Below are 20,256 nucleotides of genomic sequence, written 5' to 3' on the forward strand. Positions count from 1 at the left end.
GCAACATTTCTTATTGTTTTTGTAAAACCTGTTACTGCTTCAATGCTGATTTACAACCAAAATAATGAATATATTTCCAGAATATCCTTGTCCTCTTCTTATTTTTTTCTGGAATATTCTAGCAAACAAATCTTTTAACAGCATTCTTAGAAACTATGAATTTTAAGTGTATATTAACCTGCAGAAGAAAAATTTTCAGTTCGTGAAACCTAATTTTTAGACCAGAAATTCTCAAGCAATCATGTTTCATCAGTTCAAATAATTCCATCTCAGCTCAAAATTACTGCCATGCAACTGAGTCATGGTAACAGGCTGTGGCCATGCTTTTAATCCAGTGCTGAGCAGAGCAAAATGAGTTACTGCAAATAACCTCTATTCACTTTGTCACAGAACGTGAAAAATACTCTGTGGTCAAAGTATCCAAACCAGACTATCAAACACTGTTTGAATTTAAAATATTGAATATCTTCACCCCACTGCCTGCAAATGATGTGGTCACTGAACTTTAAAAGTCATATGCTTTTGAGAAAAGTCAGAAGGTACCAGCAGATCATTTTTCCAAAACATCTATTTCACTGAAGTATGTGATTTGCTGCAAATTATTTACCAGTTCCACTAACAGAAAGAGAGAGACAGGAAAAGGAAAGTCATACAACAGCTTCAAAATAGAAAACAGAAGTAGCATTGAATGTCTTAGGCTACAATGTAAGGAAAACCTTTGTGCACACAGTTTAGGCTTCAGCTGGTACAACAACCCATGAAAGGCAGGATTCATATCATCTCATTTTAGCCATCTGGAAATTAGATGTTTAGTTTAGTGCCTGTCTAGGTTCCCTCTATAGCCAGTGGCAAGTAAGGCACTTTCTGAGAAAAGTAATCCACTTTGATGGGGTGAATCGTCCTCCACATGGTTACGGAGGAAGCCTCAGTAACCAGCTCAGTACTGCAGGCCATGATCTTTTAGTAGCTTAATGTTTAGGTGAGATGCAGCCTACTTGCAGGAGAGCCTACCTGCAGATCAGAGAGGAAATTACAGGTCAAAGTTTATCCTAAGCACAGCAAACGTGTTTACTTTATGCTAACAGTCCTTTGTTGCAAGGCTCTGGGCTGGTGAGGACCAAACCCCTGATGACATGGTTGTCCTGTCACTGGAGTGGTCGTCCCTCTGCAAAGCCTCCGCAGCTGTGGGGCTGGCAGCACTGCAAAGGGCAGCACCGGGAGCAAGGCTCTCAGTGCGGAGCAGCGCGCCACCGAGGAAACGAAGCCGTTTATCATCTCCGGGCCATAGTGGAGAGCCACTTCCTATTAATTAGAAATCGAAAAAAAAAAAAAAAAACTTACGTAATATGATCTCAGAGCTGGCTGATTTGCTAATGTAAAACACAGGGTGGAAAAAAAAAAGGCTGATAATGTGGAACAGTAGGGCATGACTGCTGATCTCATAGAAACAACATGCGGAAAATACTATTCAAAACACTGGCAAAATGACTTCATGTGAAAGGCAGATTTTTTTCTTTTACAGTGGGCAGAATGTTCCGAAGGAACTTGCATGCATCTGACTGTGTGCTCTTTGCATTAACAGGAGCAGCAGATGGCTTGGGTATCTCAGGGCCAAATGGGCAGTGTTTGCTTCACTTAATGTGAATATCTTAGTCCAAGACTATGAACATGTTAGATTGCAGACTTGGGGCCCATCTGATACATTTTTCCCTCTTTAGCCCTGACTGTGAGGCTAGCAGCTTTTTCTTTGGGGAGCGTTTGGGGGACAGAAGAGAATTACTTATCAGATGAGGTCACCCAGATCTAGCTCTATATACCGGAAAGGTAGCCAAAGCAGAATAGGCAGCAGAATGTGGCCATTCCCTACTTTTTAAAACTAGGCATGAGTCTGGAACATAAGCAGTTGTCCCAGGAACACTTCCTACCACTTTCATTTAGAAACTATATAAATACACAGACATATATATATTCATACTAGTTACAAATGCATGAATATAGATTTTTTTAAAAAATTCTATAATACTGTTAAAATTTACAAGAGAAAACTCCCTTTTCTTTCTTCAAAAACAAGCAAGGTTTAACCGTGGTTGCTTCCAGAAAAGATACAGTATGTTGCACTGAAATAGGAGTTGTCCAGTATTTTGCATGGAAATACAACATGGTATTCAAAGTCTTTTGTAACTCTAAAAGTTCAGGAGGAATTTCTCCATGTGCTCATGAATTTTTGCTCCCACTATTGCACAGTCAAGCAATAAACTCTTTTATTGTTATTGGAAAGGAAATGTATTTGACAGGCTGATCAGAGGCTTGAGAAACAAAACTGTTGGTCTTTGTTTTTCATGCTGTTTTTCTTCCCTTGTAAAATCTGTAGTACACCTGGGCATTGGATGAGATCCCACACACGCCAAGAATTGGGCAGGTAATAGAAAGAGACCTCACACCTCCTTTCGGAGGTGAACACAGCCTGGTCCTTACCACGCATCTCTCCATCACCTGACCCAAGTGAGTTAAATGTGCCACAGCAGCACTAATGATGGGGTTACAATCTCTGTCTTCTCCGTCTTTGCTCGTAAACCTGTGCTTCCTGATTGTGTATTTGGGCAAGCATCAGAGCAAAGGTGAAACTGAAATAGCAACCCTTGCCCAGCACAAAACAGGTGACCTTTTACTCCAGCTGTTAGGTGCTTGTGTGAGTGTTGATGTATTATTTTGTCTTTTGTTGCCATCTTCTCCAAACCTGGTGTTATGACACAGAGGCACCTTCTAATTCTTTGACAAACCCTGTAGGTAAATGAATGATGTCTTTACTCGTAACTGGTACATGCACAATCTTGCCTTGGTGGTGTTATCATCTGGCTTAAACTAGTATGCTTCATCTAAAACAATATACAAACGAGGAGCACTTTGTGCTAGTTTTAGGCGATAGTCTTTTTATTAGGTCAGGCACTGCGATGATTCAGATGTTGCTTGCATTGGCTTTTGGTTCTCTTTAAAGAGCTGTTCAGATGCCATGGCAACTGACCCAGTCCAAGGGAGGCAGGCTGGGCATTGCTAAATGAGGCTTTGAGTTTTTTCAATCCAGTTCACTGGAGAGCAGCCTGACCTCCATATATGCGGCACTCAATCAGGCTTTTTTATGTACTTTTTTTTTTTTTTTTTACCAAGAAAACATTTCTGTATAATTTCTGGCCTGAGGCAAAACAGCCTTGGCATTTGTAAAAACTCCAAAGACTGTTAATACCTGACTAGTCCCTACTACTTCAGCAAACCAAATGACAGAATGGCATAAGGAATACAGAGTATAGCAGGAGTTTGTCTTTTTCTGTTATTCAAATGTGAGAGATACAATACACAATAAAACTTTATTTCATTGTGTTTACTAAAAATAAATGCACGAGCTGCCATAGCCCACAACAGAGATCAACAAGTGGAGCAGGAAAACATAGGTGGGACACATATTTTGTAATGGCATGTGGCTTAGAACTGGGAGCTGCATCCCAAAAGGTTCATTTCTAAAAGGCAGTGCTTCCTAGCTTCAGTTTATATCTAGATTGAGCTAGAAACCATTTTGTCATAGAAAATTAGGATACCATCATCAGTAGCATCTTCTCTCTTGGAGAGGCAGCATCTCCTGGAGACTAGTAGGTTTATACTGGACATATTTTAACTTCTAATTTGGGAAAGAGAATACATCCTGGTTCCACCTTTTTAGATAGGTTGCTATTTGCTGACATAGAGCATTATGAAAAATACCATACCGGCCTGCCTGCCTAGATAAGGAGGGTTTTGAGTGTCAATTGTGCACCACATTTTCTCCTAAGAAAATTTTCTTTGCTCTCTCTTTCCTTTTTAAAATAGTTCCATGCTGAAAATATGTCATGTACCTTAATATAGGGTTGAAATCTTAATCCTAGTTTTATGAGATCTATGAAACCGATATGTACTGTGTAATGTGGGAATTAATCCCAGGTGACTGCTAGGCAAGCCTGGTGTCTCTAGTTATCAGATGTTAGTCTCCTTCAAGTACACATGTGATCTGTGTGTTTTCCTGTGTGTACAGTTATGTTAAAACTTAATGAGATAAAGACAAGTGGAATGTGCACACTTAATCAGTTCAAATTATAGTATTTCCAAATCCACATCACCAAGAAAGGCCTACAGCTGTTCGGGCTCATTCCAGTGAATAATAGCTTTCAAACAAAAATGAACCATAAAAAATAGTAGAAATCAAAATTAGAGCCATCTGGTAATCATTCTACCCTAATTACAGCACTGCAATTGCCCTTACTTCAGAAAGATAATTCCTGGGAGAATTTCATCCACTGGATAGTTCGGGGGGAAAAAAATAAAATGTCCATACTTTTATCTATTTTCCATCTTACGTGGTTTATTCTTTTATCCTAAAGGCCATCAGGCTCCTGTCCTTTTATTTGCATTATCTGGGAATATGTTAGCTGTAGTATGAAAATGGCAAAAAGAAACTGAGGGTTTCTGAAATCTTCTGCAAGAATTAGGGAAAGTTTTAACAGAGCATGCTCTGTGTCACTGGAGAAACCAGTGATTTATTATGTTCACAGAAAACTGGGAAGTGCTTGAAACTAGCTTTATAGAATGGAGTGCATTACATTTTCTGTTTTGAACAGGGTGTATTATACATGTTTCTTTTAACCTGATCTACATTCTCTCCATGCTCCTTACCCTTCATATCATCCCCCTTCCAGGACATGTTCCTCTAACTTAGTGCCTGGTTTTTTGCCCTTTGCTTCAAGACTCTCCATATTCTGAACTTTTTTTCTCTTTTTTTTCCCCTCAAATCCACTATTTTCCCCTCTGCATCTTCACCATCATCTTTTCTTTCCTTCCCTTTAACAGGCTGTTTAAACCTCTGAGTTTTTGAGCAGAGGCTATTGTGGCTATCTTCTGGCTATCTTCCACAGGGCTTGTCCTTTCACCTCAGGACCTCTTTCTGCTCCCCAGATCCCCTTCACAGCTTCATTTGACTCTAAGGGTGGGATTCACTCATCTAATCACAGGTATCCTGAGCCTTTTCAATGCCTAAGGGCATCCCAGCTGGTCTTCAGGTGTCTGTCTTGAAATGTGTCAATCTCTCACAGGCCGTGTCTCGTATGAAGATGTCTTAGACACCCTAGGACATCTAAATTAAAATTGTTGACTGTGTAACTGAACTAGTTCCTTTTAGCCTCTCTTCCTCTTCCCTGGCAAAATGACTTACGCCCTCACTGCCAAATACACAGTCTGCAGGCAGTGACCAACCTGTGGAACGGCCTCTCTGGCATATAGGCTTTCTATGAAGCTCCAGCTGTTCTTCACCTTGTGAATTTTCACATAGTATAAACTTCTGATACTGAAGAGTTATGGAAAGATGAGTAAGTTACTATGCCTCACCTTCTTGATAAACCACAGGTGACTTATTTGCCAAATAAATATATTGGAAAAAGAGAGGTAAATGGTCATTTATTTACCATGGGATAATGACAAGCCTGAGAAGGAGTTACCATAGGTGCACTTACATTCACATCTTGCCTTACCCCAACATCTTTTTTTTTTTCTCTCTCTCTCTTTCATAGCAGGCTTGACAGAAGGAAATGCATCTAGGACTTTAGCTAACTTCTAGCACTAGATCCTCATTTTCTGGTGTGTGATTTTTCGCTTCCTATTCTCTAATAACCCTGTTTCCTTTTACTTTTCTTACAAGAGAGTTGACACAATTCCAATGAAAATACAACCCAGTCAGAAGCTTTGGGTACAAGTCTAAAAGACTGGACAAGAGCACCATGGGTCAGATTCTGACACCTTTGTTTTTAGCGCCCTAGACCCTAACTCTACACAGAGTCTCTAAAGTAACTGAGACATACAGTGCTACAGTAACTGAGAAGTACAGTACTACTTCATGCAAATAGGATTTTGAAAATGATGACAACAATCTAATTCTGCACCCATTAGTATCTTGTGAAATCCCAGTGAATTCAGTATAATTCATTCAAGAATGTGGCTGCCCTTTCTCTTTTCTTTTCAGGGTAAATAGTTGACCTTAAATGCCAAATTATGAAACAAATTACAGAAAATGTTTCGTTTTTCTGTGAAATGAATCCAATGTAACCATAGAATGTATGTTATCAGTCTGGAATCAGTCACTCTGGGATTTTCTTAGATTCGCAAGTATTACTGTAAATAATCAAATAAGTGACCCTTAGGAGCTCTTTCTTATGGACAGCAGAAATCAAGCAATACCAGCTTTTGTGAAAGGCTAGACTGGTGCTTTCTAAAGACAGTCTCAAGTGGGACTCATTTCTTTTGCCAAATCCTGTACCTTCTCCTCAACAGCTTTGTATAGGCAGGCTGGGAAATCTGTGGGAAGCTGTTACCAAAGGTGATTTTGCCTAGTTTCCACACTGCTGTGCACTTAGCCAGGTTTATAATGTTGTTCTTGCACTTGTGTGTGAGGCAGAATTCCCTCTTGATCTCTCCAACCATTAGCTTATGCCCTGGAGAGTGACTGAGAAGAAACATTTGTCGGTCATTGCCTGATCTTGTGGGACAGTATCATAAGACAATAACAAACAAACACTTGCCTTAACAAGGAGTTAAGCTTCTTTCCAGATATTTTGTTGTGTGTAATTGTGAAGGATTAATCAGTGTTTTGTCAAGTGCTGTCAAGATCTGATAAATATTTAGTGCCAGAGAGGCTGGGAGCTTGGCTCTTTCAACTCACATGCTAGTAAAAGGCAAGTGTGAGACAGTAGAATCCTTTTTTTTAACACAATAACCTATTGGTTATCAAACAAGATGTGTTTAAGTAAGAAAATTAAAGATCTGAATGAAAACAGAGTCACCAAGAGTTCTGGTGTTCTCTCATGGTGATGTGGGGAGCTGAGGTGAGCTTGCCTCCATTCCCCTTCATGCCACAGACCACTGGCACTCTTTGGCAGATCAGTCATCAGCCCACATCACTGAGCATCTCCTCGCTTTGCCAGGTGTCCAGCAGTCAGTCAGCCCTATCTGAGGAATGTCTGAACCACTTCTGTTCAGGGGTTTTGATAACAGAGACATTTTGCAGAAGAAGCCAGAACTGCCAGAGGAAAATTCTATAAAGCAATGGGAATTCGTTCTCTCTAGCACTTTTCCAGACTGTTTTATACCTCACAGCTCTCCTGGATCACTTTTCCATCACCTCCCATTTCATTTTCTCAGACACTTAGGTAGCTACCCTGAAGTCTATTGTTCAAATAAATTCTTCTTTCTAATCTGCAGACTTTTTATCCCTGCGCATAGTACAGGGCCAGAAACAGTCTCCAATGAAGGCATAGTGATTGTCCCTCTTAACCCTTTTCTTAACTACCACAAACAGCTGTAAAAGTTATCCCACTGGGGCTTTAAAGCATAAAGGAAGTAACTTCAAAACTTAAATAAATAAACTGTGCAACTTTTCTGGGGAAAAAAGCACCTTAAATACTTCAATTCCACATATACCAATTTAAGAATTAACCATAATTTTTTATCCAATCCAACACCAGACTTGGACATTACCATTCAGCAGGAACTTCTACGTCATTGATGGCTGAGTCAAAATAATTTGTATGACAGATCACAGAATGGTTTTGCAGCATTTCCACACAGCTGGAGAAATAATCATGCAAGCAAAAGGGCAGCAGCTGTGAGATTTCAAAGTCTTACCAGGGAAGGAATTTTGGAAATATAACAAACATTTTTAAGTCCTCATCATCTGTCTAGTCCCTCTGTCTCTCTTGTTTTCTTGTCTACATACATGCCAAACGCTAAGAAAAAGAAATTATTGGTATGGTATAGTTCTAGTGTCCAGTTTAAATTATCTGGCATTTGGAAAAATCTAGCTATAAATTAATAAAAGGAGAGTTCTTTGTTATTAAGGGTTGTATTTCTCAGCTTTGGTTTAAGTTTTAAATTGGTCTTTAAGATCCTTTAAAGTAAGGATAGTAGTAGTTCCAGGCTGTATTAGGAAACAAAAAGAAAAGCTACAGTGCTGGAAGCCCACAGCTGCCATTGACTAACTTGCAGTCCACCAAACAACTGAACGTGCAGCTTGCTTTTCTCAGCACACTCCTAAGTCTCACAGTGAATACTACTTAAGTGCACTACAGAATGAGGTGTTTCTTGAGCAGTAAACATATTCTTCTGTGATTGGCAATTTTAACATGGGTGAACTGCAGGGCGAAAAAAAGTGAAGGAGTAGGCAGCAATCACAGTAGTGATTTGGGGGCAAATTTTTAGTGATTTGCTCTGTGTGTTTGGGAATACTCTGAGTTACAGAATGGTTCAAGGAAATCTGTACAACCTAGGATATTTTTCTTCACTCAAAAGGGACACTATTTTCAGCTTGCAAATCCTCAGCTAAAGCAAAGACAGGATTTATTTAACAATCCTTCATTTTGTTATATGTATTTCATATAGATCTGCTCAGCAATAGTAGCATACAGGGGAATGCTGGCAAGCATGCATTTCATTGTCCTTAAACCTTGCTTTTGCTTCTTTGATTTACTATGAATCAAAGTAGCACTCTGGGTGCTCAACTTACCATCTTCTGTAGGTACAACCTGTATGACCACCTGTAACAATAAACTCCTCTTGACCCCAATGGCAACAAGAATGTGTGTTAGGCAGAATCAGTCTAAAAAATAGTAAGCACTCTGTGGGAATACAGAGCAGATGGCAGTTTCAGATTTACAATCTGAGAATCCACTGGTTTCATCAGTATCATATAAATAGCTAAGTGCATCTAGCGGTAACTTTGTCATACCTAGGTATGGAGCAGCAGGTAGGTTGGAACAACCTTTTAGCAGCTCCAGTTGCCTGTGAAATACGGAATGTATTTCCAGAAGGACTTAACAACCCAATGCAGGGCCAGATTCTTGCAAATACATTCCTCTGAGGGACTTTTTAACAGACTCTTGGAGATTCCCATTGCTTTCATGGGCACTGAAGTGAGTTTTGCTGTATTCAACCAGTCAGAAGTGTGGAAAAAAATCTGCTCTGGTAGCCAGCACAGCTATACTGTCAAAACCCCACCAACAGCACAGGACAGACATAGTTATGCCAAAGAAAAGAGTATCTTGGCTGATGCACTTTGTGTCATGAGGAGTCATACAGAAGGTCTCCACTAGGAGGCTCTGCCAATAAATTCCCATCAGTGCAAGTCTTGTTCATGTTCCTGGGCTCCCACTGTCAAGGTATGTGAACACTATTGCTTCTACCATGTCAAAATGCCTCCCAGTAACTATCTAGATGAGGAGAAGTCAGCTCAGGAGGAATCCACATAAGTCCAAAGTGTGTCTGGCTGGAAGAAAAAACTCTTTGAAGAGCTGGCCAAAACCCTTTCACCACCTTTATTCAAAGATGTACAGCCCTCATTCATCAAAGTTATAAGTGACTCCTCACTAGACTTGGATGACCAAATTGCAGCAAATTCCAGAAATGCTTTCTGTATCTTTCCTTTCTCTGTCCTTTCCTTGTTGATAGGCATCTCAGCCCACTGGCTCATGCATTTGTCTCTTCTAGCCTAAAATCTGTAACTGGAGAGGAATCCAAAAACTGAATGGACCAGAATGTGACTGCTGACTTTTTCTGTGGTATGAGGTGCCTTCAGCACAGTATGTCCAAACTCAAGTCCCTCAGCAGGCTCCCACTGTCTCACAGTCCCTGTTTACAGCCTTGGCCCTCATTTTCAAAGCAACTGAAGGAACTTCAGTTCCTTCATACCTCTAATGTGCTTTAGATCAGGAAGTTCAGGAAAAAAATGTGATTTGGCTTTTGCTTTTCTGTATCTGCGCTTCCTGACAAGGTAACTCTGCTATGGAATGATCCGCTGGAATCTGATCATCTTCATGAAATGATGAAAAATTTTACCTGTGTGATTGGGGTAGAGGGAGGTCTGTTTACCATAAGTGACACAGTCCAACAGCTGCTTTTCTAGTCATTATTTGCATCCTCCTTTCTGTCATCTTTCTCCCACCAAAAAAACCCATCTTATTAATGTTAACCTCACAGAGCTTAGTGCAAAGATTCCCATACAGGCAACTAAAGACTTCACTGTTGCTTCTGATGTCCTGTGGAAGGTGCTCAGGCAGTACCTCATTCTGTTTAGGATTTAAGTTTTAATTGCTTGTTTTTTCAACTTTAGGTTCTTTAAAGTAGTAAAGGGTTACTTTCATCTCAAGGGAGGCCATACAGGTTTTTAAGTATGCTAAGTTTTGAAACCATTTGAATTCAGAAGTTCTGTGGATGAGACCGCCTAAAGACAAAATTCAGTTCAAGTAATTTATTCACTTGGCTATCTGTGGAGAAACACAATTTGTTTCAAAATGCCTAAATACAGAGATGTGCTCTGCTGCTTAAAACTCTATTTGAGGTTGTTAAGATACTGTGTTTCTGATATGGTAACAAAAATGTTGAAATTAGTCAAGGAAAGGCAACTGTTCCATTTAGAATGAAAACACAGGAGAGTGGAAGGAGACAATATTTACAGCTTGCTTCTAAAACACTGAAATAGTTTAATATTTAGGGTTATTTTGACAAATGACTAAATCCAAAGGAGTACAGGTCAAACCACTATAGAGAGGGTAGTTTTCATATGATAGTAAAGAATGTGAATAAAAGTAAACTAAACTGAAAGGAATACTTCATCAAAATGGACATTATTCTTTGAAAGAGCAAGGCAGTAAAGGTTGACAGAAAGGGCTTAGATGGAAAAAAAGATACACAGGCTGCTACAGCACAGAGGCCAAGACTTCAAAATGCATACACGAGTATGTAAATCGAACTACATGGAAAAAATGCCCTTGGTCTTCAAAGTATAAATTACGCTTGAGTCAGTATTTCTATTACAAGCAACATTCAAGTGCAAACAGGCTTGCCACCATTCTTTTTTGTTGTTGAATATCTTGCAGATCTATGAGGCTCATGGCCAAAAGTTGTACCTGGCTGTATAGAACAAACTCCCAGATTTTGGAGATGTGCTTCAATTTAAGCACCAGGTAGAAGGTGGTAAACAGGGAGCTTGTTTGAATGAAACAGAGTGGTAGAGCTGAGTGTAGTGCATGATACAATAGAGAGCCAGCTATAATCTGTGGCTAACAGACAGGTTTCTATGGATAGGAGGATTAAAAGCCACTTTGCACCAGTCAGGTTGTGGGTTGTCTGTAAGGCAAGAGAGCAGTGGCTGTAAAATTCTCTTCCCTTCCACTTTTCCTTCCCATCACCATTCTGGCTGCATTTGCTTCTGGCTAGGGGACGTATATTGGCAAAAGAAAACCTCGTTATGCTTTGGGGCAACCTAACAGCCTAAACTCAGCATCTGATGCATGCAAATAGTCTACAGAGTAGACCAAGTAAAGGCCTGTAGAAAATATGTGAGTATTTACATATGACTGACGGTGTTTTCAGAGCAGAGCCTGTCTTTTTGTGCTGTGCATTCAGCGGTTTATACAATCAGGTGACAATTGCCAACTATATTTCCATGTTACCACAGCAGATACTAACGTTAGCAATTTAAATGAAGAATCTTCTCTATTTCATTTATGTCACAACTGAACCAAAAAGGAGAAATAATAATTCAAATCTGCCACTGTGGTAGAAAAATTGGGTAGATAGGCCAGGTAGGCTCAGATAATACTTGGGGGAGCCATTTATGGAGGGAATCATTTTTCAGTTCACAGAGATTATTGTTGGGAAGAATGGGTACCCCAAAGAGTTTAGATAAGACATTTGCTGTGAGGCTAATTAATAAAGTTCACAGAAATGCCTCAGCATGAATTTCTACTTCCATGCTAGACTGAAGGTTTCAGGGCAGATCCCATGAGGCTGCAGCCATCACTGGTCATAGATTCATAGAATCAGTAAGGTTGGAAGGGACCTCTGGAGATCAGAAAAAGGACCTCTGGTCCTTTGTGAAATCCAAATCTGAATAAGTAAGAAGAGCCTAGGAAGAGATCAGAGAAGCTAGAGAGGAGGAAAGATTAGTCTAAAACAAGAAAGCTAATGACTCTCACCTTCCTAATAGCCATGGATTAGAGGAGGAAGAGTGTGCTGCCCTGAGCCCTCAGCCAATGAGAAGTAGTAGGAAAGCTTTACACTGGTAGGCATTTCCACAACCAGCGCTCTCTCCCACACTTTGCCTCCTATTCTCACACTCTTTCAGAGATTCCTGAAGTTTATGGCCAGAAAGGACTAGTGGAAGATTTAATCTGAGCCATATTTTTCTATTCTGACTGACTCCAATAATTTGTGTTTTATAAGGACATATCTTCTCAATTTGAAGACAGTAAGAAATGTAGAATCTACTGTGGCCCTCAACAGTATGTCCAGTGATAATCAACCTCACAATTAAAAAAAAAAAAAAGAAAGAAAGAAAAAAACAATTAATTTCCATGGTATCTGTTTTAAGCTTCTGGCCATTGGTTATGAATCTTTTTCCTGGTATTTTCTCTGTAAGAAGTGATTAATGGAGACTTCTCAGTCTCCATTAATTCACCTCTTATAGGTGCCCCTGTCGATCTATTTTTGAAGGCGACTTTCTACCTTTAATTAGACTAAAACAACATGAGCCAGGATTAAAGGTATCTAATAGTGTTCATGGAAAGCCAGGTGTAAAGTTATCCAACAGCGTTCATGGAGGGATGATATTGGTTATCTCAAATAACTGGTTTTAGTTTTTTATTTTGCTTAGCATAGAGCATAGGGGGCTTCCCTTCTTCCTCCTCCCTACCTTCCCACTGTCCTTCTGTGGAGACTTTAGATGTTGCTACATTAAAGCTAATGTATGGCTGTGGACATTTTGTTCTGTCATCCACCTTTCATCCTGCCTTCTACGACTATTGCCCTTTAGGATGACAGCTGTACTTCCGTTGAATGTTTTTGTAAGGTAGCTCACACCTATACCTTGATCTTGTTTGCATGTCTGTGCAACAGTGAACACTAATAATTAATGAGAAGCCTCTGCTGAGAACAAGGAAATGCCACTATTCTTCAGGCTCTGCGGATGGGAAACTATCTCAGTTCCAGTGCTTTGTAAGCTCTTCAGATCTAGTCATTAGCTATACCTTTTCATTTACATACAATCACTTTTGTTGGATATGAAAAACATCAACAAGAAAAATAAGTTAAGAAAACAATCAAAGTAATGTAGCAAGCTGTTTAGTTACCTGTGTCATTCTTTCCATCTCCAGTGGTTCTGACTAATCTTTTGAACACTACCAGAAAAGCTGCTGTATTTTTTATAGCAGAATAGTAATCAAATAGTCACCATAGTTATTGCCGTTGCTTTTAAAACTTGAAAGCTTAATGAAGAAGATTCAATTGTATGCTTGCTTTCATTGGAAAGTTGCATTATTTTAAATATTGGTTTTTTTCATTCAAAATCTTGAGTAATTTCTTCAAGGTGGCCTGAAATTATGCTTTATTTTTTTTTTCTGATTTTGTTAATTCCTCCATTCTGACACATTAGTGGCAAAAGGGGGTGTGCAAAAGGAAGAGGAAGCCCTGAGAATATTCTAAATATTTTTTAAAGATTTTTATGAAAGAAGATTTTTATGAAGGATGCCTAGGGAATGAAATACTCTTCCTTTTCTTTACTAAGTCTCAATCCTTTCCAGTGTCATGGATCAAGGGCTCTCCCCAGGGAATGTGGAATTAAGCTGGTTAATTCAATAGATCCTCTTAGGGAAATCACAAAGTGCTTTTCTTGGGCAACTTCCTCAGATCAGGGAAATGTGCTATAATTGCTTCTTCCCTGCTTTCCTTTCTATGAGGGACAGCAACACGGAGGAGCTGTTTCTCTGGGGTGTCAGAAAAAATGAATACATGTATCCAATGGCTGTTGTTCACACTGAAGAAAAACAGCATTCCTGATCAGCCAAGCGACATGAATTGCTTAAACTCCCAGCAAGAGAATTCTTGCTGTCCAGTAAGGCTTCAGTAACCCAGGATCACCAAGATTAGAAATTATAAAATCTCCCACAGGAAATAACAGTAAAATAGTTACAGTCCCTGGAAGAAGGCTATTTAAAGGACATTGAAGCCATGCCTTGCCAGTCAAGATTAAAGAACACCAACCCCCTCACTCTCTCCAGAAAGATTCACACTGAATCCTGATTATCCAATGTAGATTGACATTAGCAAGTCAAACAAACTAGCAGATCTCTTTTTTAATACCCTGCTTTCAACTATTTGGTTTTGATTACAATTTAAGAACCTCTTTTTTTTTGAGACAAGCATGGTTTTCAAGGAGAGAGGTTGAGTATCTTTGAATCTGAGTACCCATATTTTATTTTTTGCCAGAGTTCAGAGACCCAATCACTTGTTCCACTAAGTGTGCTAACCAAGTTGTAAACTTGAGCTTGAATACTAACTTCATTGCAAATATTAGTCAGTTTTAAACAATGTATTTCTGTAACACTTCATCTGAACGAGTCGTTTTTGTGCCATACATGTGATGCTCCTCTCTTGTCCTCCAAAGGAAGGCCATATGGCACCATTGCAAGTACTGTTGCTGGCTCTGCTGATTTGTATGTTTAAGTTGGTAGTTCTTGAAGAACCACTTATTGCCACTGGTGAACCATCTCTTGCTAATTCTCACCAGTAAAATTTGCTCTCCTGGCTTTAATCTCTCCGTGAAACCATTGTAGGTAAGTCTGCTGCCACAGCAATCAAACAAAATATTGCGCAGTGCCAAAACATTATGCTACAAATGGATCTCAGCACATAACTCTCCAAGAACATCTTTCCACTCGGTTAAAAGGGAGTGGGACCTTTTTTCTCATTTCCCTTGGCGTTCCCTCTAACAATTCTCTCCCTAATTAAAACAATTCCATTGCAGATTATTTTGACTGAACTTATTTGACTGAGAGAAATGATGTACTAAAAATTTTAAAGCATACTTGGGCAGTACTCTACAGGAAAGAAAAGACATGTGATATAAAAGGCAAGACAAGGTGTGGTTTGTGAAAGGGAAAAATAAGCTCCAAATATCAGCTTGCTCCCAAATATCCTGGCAACTTACAGAACTTTGAAATCTTTTTTTTTTCTTTTCTAATTTTAAGGCGGTGAATGATTTTTCAATGAACTATGTGCGTACATATACCTCCACATTGCCATCAGCTTGAATAAGCTGATGGAAGATGTAGAGACACTAACTTGCCTAGAGAAGGCAATGTACAACTGAAGTGCAAATTTCACTGACTGGGAAGAGACCCCTCCCTCCAACCTCTGGTGCTGAAGGCTGTTCTGTAGAGCTTGCCCACAGGGCTGCTGTAGAAAGGATGCACAGGGGTACGCTGCTGTTTCTCTGAAGGGAACAACCCACCATCACAGAATCCAGTTCTTCCTTTAATTAAGGACTACTGCAGCTATGTAGTAAGTATGTTAGTCCTCTGAATGGCGAAGAGAGTCCTCATGCAGTGTGGTAAATATTTTTGCTACCTGTGGATGCACTATAGTGAAGCTACAGTACTACTGTAGTGAAATTTTCTGGATAAAAGCCTGAAGCATTTCACCATGGCACAGTGCTATGAAACTTCTGCTCATGGTAAAGCTGGTATGTGGAAAGACGTAAAAGCATAATCTTGGCAACAAAGGACTTCACCTTATCCAGGTGCTTCACTGATGCTTCCTAATTGCTGGCAAGTATCTCACATTAGTAATAGTGAGCATACAGCACTGTTGTGCTGTGATACTGCCCCCTTCATAAATGTGAAAGTGTTCAACATGTCTTATTTTCCATAGACAAGGGTGCTTAGTAGCTTATTACTCGCAGAAATATTTTTTATGCATTTAAACCTTAAATATCTTGCTTATACTTACATAGTAGGAGAAATAATAGAGCTGAGAAGTGACCATAAGTAACCACGTGAACTTCCTCTTTCCTTCCTTTAACAGGCAACCTACATGCATAGTATCTTGATGTAACAGGTGCTGCTGCAGCTGCAGATATTTTCTAGGTCTCTGATCTGATATTTAAAGTCTGATAGGGTCTCTTGTGCTCTTGCTGCTTTTCTAAGCACTTATAAAACCAGCTATTATTATGGGGCCTTTGAAATGAAATTCAGATATATGCAGATTTACTTCATCCAACACAAAGAACTGTCACACAGTCTCTGAACAAAAACCACTGGCATATTTCAGAGGCTGAGGACAGTCCAGGAGCACCATACGGTGTCATGGAGGAGTTCTAGGTTAGTAAGCAGAGGTCACTGAGAAGAGATTGCTTAAAAAGCAGGGACTGCACCCATCCACCTCCACTGACAATGTTTCTTTCTACATGACTGGAGAAACAGCTGTTTATACAAATAATCTCTATCACACTTTTACCAGGAAGTTGCTTAACATGTATCTGAAACTAAGCGAGTTCAACTTCAGCTCATTTCATTTCAAGCCAACTGCTGTTTCTGTGCTGCTCAGTGAGCGCGACTCATTCAATTTAATTTTGTTACAAACAGCAAAATAATAACTAATAACATATGCTTTAGAAACCTTCCCAATCCTAGAGCAAGATTCTTTCCAAAACCCACTCCAGTGTACAGCTAGATGCAAAACCTCTCCACTCTAGTCTGTTATCCTGTGTCAGTGTTGCATCTCTGGGAGGAAATAACCCACTGCCTCAGAAGTCATGATTTGAATTTATAAGGTCAAACCAAACAAGGCTGTCTTCTGGGACATGTATGGTGAGTTAATAATAAATAGAGTCTGCCATGCATCTAATGAAATAAAATAATGATCACAAATGGAGATTTCTACAGACCTAAGGTGTCTAACTGGCAATTAAAAGTTAGGCGTGTAGGCAGATTCTTAAAAATTCCTGTTGTCCTTGGTCTTATCTTTTTATGCTCTAAATGATTTTCTGAAGCCAATGTCAAGAAAGCAAGACTCTACTGACCTCAGTGGAAGAAAGATCAGTCCTTAAATTTTTTAGGCATAAGGATTTTCCAAAAAAAAAGCTGGAAATTAAGATAAACCAAAACTGCAGTCGAAGACCCCAAAGCTTTGAGGAAGTTTTAATTGGAACACAAACTTTGGAGTTGAGCTCTGATCTGAACGGAGCATGAGGATGAGATCTATGAATGTTGAAGAAAATTGTGTTTGGATCCAGATTCAGACTTTACAACATGGGACCCATCTCCTAAAATGGTGTAGGTGAAGGCCAGATACGGCTGCCTGCTGCAAAACCAGACAGAAAGCCCCCAGCCAACTCTGTGCTCTGAATAGACTAGCTATCTGTGTACAATGGTGTCAACATGACATGGGTGAGCTCATGAGGAGGTGTCTGTGGTAAACTGGTTTGAAACGGCAGAAAGCAGTGTGTGTCCTTTGTAGCGCAACAGCACAAGGTTGGTGTGTGGCTGCTGCAAAATAACATCTCGTTTGTGTCTAGAGCTGGAAATGCAGCTTCTACAAAGCAGCTTCTTACAGCTTTGAAATATCAGTTCATACTTGTTCCTGCTTATCGCATATCAGCTTGTGCACCCTCTCAGCACCTGCCAGTTCTCAGTTGTCACCTCTCCTTCACACCTGAAAGCTCACACTGCCGGTCTATGATTGGGACCAGTTGAATTACAAATAGATGATGACATTAACATGCCCCAAATGAATCATTTTTGATACTGCAGATGTTTGCTTAGGAGTCATCAACTCTGCAGAGAGAGTGATGTTTGCACCTGGAAGACCATCTAGAAAACACATACTAGAGTGGTGAAGTATATAGTTCATTTATGATGCTTTCCACCTGGGAAGTAAAACATGTCTTCTATACCGTAATGAATATGCCTCATCCACATTGTGTGATAGAAATTACTGCTTTGATGGTAAGAGTTACTGCTTTGATAGTGCACATGAGAAAACCAAGTCCACACAGAGAAGTTATCCTCCATCTTGTCCTTTCATGTGCCCCCTACACAAAAGTCAACAACAGAATTCAGAATGGAAATACCTCTTTGTTTAAAATTCTGATCGATGCTGCACACGAAGGGTCTATCTTTTTTTGGAGGCCTAATGATCACTCATGAGAAAAGAAACTTAATTGTGCTTCCCTTGGGTCTCTTTTTCCACCATGCATTCCAGTAGAGGATCTTAGAGCGCTTCACAGGGAGCAGTGCATTTGTTAGTCTATGAGAATCACTGGGTTTCCGCTGACTCTTAGGAAGCTCTTAGGGCTCCCCAGGGAGACACACAGGCATGCATGATGCAGCAATAATTCATAGCTTCAAGTGGTTTATTCCAAAGCAAATATATATATATATATATATATATATTTGCAAAAATCAGCCTTTAATTGGCTTCAGTGCCGACAAGTCATGTCCCTCTAGTGGTTACCTCCAGCTCTTACTTCCAATGGAAGGTTATTAGGTGTGTTACTACTACTTACCGCAACTGCAGTTCAGTGAGGTGAAGGTCTGCATGCCTGCGTGGAACGGGCAATGTGGCACCTTGCTCCAGGAATCACCTCAATGAGCTACCTGCCTTCCGGTTTGCCACAAACTCCCTGCAAAAATATGGCTTCCTTTGCCACGAGGTAGGTGGGCAGCAAGCAGAAAGCAGGAAGGCAATGGAGCTTGGCTGCACTTCCCAGCTGCGTCACGCAATACAGCTGAAGCTGGCACCATCTCTCACGGCACGTGGCGGGAGCTGGGACTTTCAGGGGCTGTTCGGTGCAGCTGAAGCCTTGCGGAGGCTGTGTGCGGCGAGATTGGGCTGGCAGCCATGTCTGGCGTGGTGTGGGGAAGGGAAGGAACAATACTTGAGCTGTCTGTGGAAATTAGTCCATTGCCAGTTTCTCGTTGTTCTCGCCGCCGCCCAGGAGGATGAACAACGTCAGAACCAATCAATAATCAGCAGCGAGATATCCAAGTCCTTAAAGAGTCCAAGACTGCACTTGGTCCACACTTCTGGGTGTTGAAAGGCAGCGATAAAAAGCCTCCTGTCAATGATTACATGACTATGGCACCCAAAAGCTTTAACTGCAGTATTAAAAGCAATTCAGTGCTGAAAATCATGTTTACCTTTTAAATTCTCTTGTCTGCTGCAGTTAAGTAAAGAAAGAAATTAAACAATGACTTAAGAGATGCTTTAGATTTCTTTTTTCTTTAATCTTTATCGGTTTTAAGAAACTGTAAGAGAAATACTGTGTAAAAGCTTACGTGAGAGCCTTAGAGGACAAGCAATTCGGGCTGAGCAGGGCATTCCTTTGAAGGGCACAGCAACCCACGGCAAGTATGTCAAACCCCTGCCAGCTGCCGTGGCAGCTGGACAGCGGACTCATGGGGCTAAGCGGGCGGTGGCAGCTGGCAGGAACTCAGAGAGGCCAGGAAAACAGGGGGAAGGCTGATTGAGAGGACTCAGGGACTGGAAGGAGCCAGTAAGAGAAAGCGCTGATAGCAGAGGGGAAGGCAGGACAGGAAGGAGGTGCTCTGGGGCCAAAAACATCTTGCTGCAGTTCTGTGCTATGGTACAAGGCTGGTGTTTTAGCTTCCAATTTAGTTACATGGAGGATATATCTTCACTGCAGTCAGCCTAGGCTTTGGTAACCCAGATGCTGGTTGGCCTCATCTAGCTTTGTCATCCCTGGGGAAGAGCATCTCAAGCACATCTGGGAGGACATCTCTGGGCTGAGCTGACACTGGTCCCAGGGAGCAGTGCTAGATCTGCCAGCCAGGGCAACTGTGGCAGAACTCTGGAGGATGGTCAGCATCCATATGAGTCAGATTGCATCCTTGCTGCAAATTAAGCAGCTTTTTGCAGTGAAAACAGGATCTAGCCTATACTTCCAGTCATATTGCTAAATTCAGCCTTTGCGGGCAGACCAGAGAAAAGTGGAAATAAATTTTGCGGAGGATGTCAGGCTCATTCTGCAATGTAAACCTCAGTTCAGTGATACCATGCAAACACCACATGCACATATATATGATTACACTGGTAGAAAACGTGTATCTCAGTATCACAGCTTTTTGTGAGCTATTACATATCAGCTTCTCAGCACATCTATCTTCACAGCTGGAAGAAATTGTTGAAGGAGGTAGTGGAAAAGGAACCAGTCTGGACTGTGATCACAGTGTTTAATAGGGAAATAAGAAAGCCATATTATGACAGTATTATGCTACTGTCATTTCACAGTGCCCTTTCACAGTGCCACAGGGCTATGACTAAAAGAAACTGTGTGAGAGTCAAAAGTTTTATCATTGATAAATTAATTGAATGTGGTTGCTGCTAGTTACTAGA

General features: G+C 40.5%; 1 long non-coding RNA gene across 1 annotated transcript; it reads right to left on the reverse strand.

The window, feature by feature from the left end:
• Positions 1-305: 305 nt before the first annotated feature.
• LOC134136984 (uncharacterized) lies at positions 306-18,950 on the reverse strand. The gene is made up of 2 exons (XR_009957597.1): positions 18,407-18,950; positions 306-1,302 (listed from the first exon to the last, which is right to left on the reverse strand). It is a non-coding gene; the product is annotated as an uncharacterized LOC134136984 (long non-coding RNA).
• Positions 18,951-20,256: the final 1,306 nt, after the last annotated feature.

Source organism: Rhea pennata, chromosome 2 (assembly GCF_028389875.1).
Source record: "Rhea pennata isolate bPtePen1 chromosome 2, bPtePen1.pri, whole genome shotgun sequence".
Taxonomy (NCBI): Eukaryota; Metazoa; Chordata; class Aves; order Rheiformes; family Rheidae; genus Rhea; species Rhea pennata.